Raw genomic sequence first — 1,169 nt, 5'->3', positions numbered from 1 at the left:
TCTCCAAGCACTTTTTTGGGGAGCATCTCAGGGTTTGGATTCTGTGGGGCCACACATCAGAAACATGGTTTTCACAGGCACAGATTTAGGAGAGGAAGTTGTGTGTGGGGTGGGTTGGGGGGCTACCATAGTCAGGTAGGTAACTGTTCATGGTCCTGAACCATCCTTGTGGGCTATACTAGCACAGTGTTTTTCAACCTTTTTTGGGCAAAGGCACACTTGTTTCATGAAAAAAATCACGAGGCACAACACCATTAGAAAATGTTAAAAAATTTAACTCTGTGCCTATATTGACTATATATAAAGTAATTCTCTTGAATAGGAATCAAATAAACACAAAGAAAGTATTAATATTTTATAATTACTTTATTATGAAATATTAAGTAAACAAAATAGTGAAAAATTATAAAATTCTTGTCTTGTCTGCACCTACGGCACACCAGGCAACATCTCGCGGCACACTACTGTGCTGTGGAACAGCGGTTGAAAAACGCTGTACTAGCATAGGGTTGGTTCATGTAAAACCAGGACACTGGATCTTCTGTGGACTCGGGGATTCTTAACTGTGGGAGGGAAGAGATGGTACTGGAAGAGAACGAAAGGACTAGGGAATGAGAAACAGCCAAGTCTGCTGCAGGAGAGGCAGAGCTGTGTGAGGAGGAGAGAAATAGATAATCCTTTAACCATTGCTTTCAAACAATTCTAGTTATCAAGAAAGCAATCACCATGGTCCTCAGCTAAAACCTAGAAAGACTAAAGGAGAATAAGTTAATGTCTCAATAGAACCAGTGCTGACAGAAATAGATAAGCTTGCCAATGCAGTCAGTGTCACTGGGTTATAACAAAAGTGCTCTTGGCTTTCATTAGTATTTTTTTTAACCATGTAAAATTTTTCCAATTTAACATAGATTGAAGCATCTCTCCTTATCATAAAAACAAAATCACTGTTTGTATGCTGTGGGGAATTATGAAAGGATGTATCCTACCTCATCTCCCTTTGGTTTCAGACCAATGGGGAGCCATGATAACACCCACAGGCTTCTCTTGGGATCAGCATAAGTTTAGGCTTAATCAAATCTGTTTGCTTTGATGTGGGGCACATGGTCGGGTCTTCTCTTTCTCATCTATATCCTAGGCAAATACAGTCTCCAATATTAAAGCATTTATAC

The sequence above is a fragment of the Pipistrellus kuhlii genome, unplaced genomic scaffold, assembly GCF_014108245.1.
Source record: "Pipistrellus kuhlii isolate mPipKuh1 unplaced genomic scaffold, mPipKuh1.p scaffold_m20_p_3, whole genome shotgun sequence".
NCBI lineage: Eukaryota > Metazoa > Chordata > Mammalia > Chiroptera > Vespertilionidae > Pipistrellus > Pipistrellus kuhlii.
Note: the sequence above shows the minus strand (reverse complement) of the source record.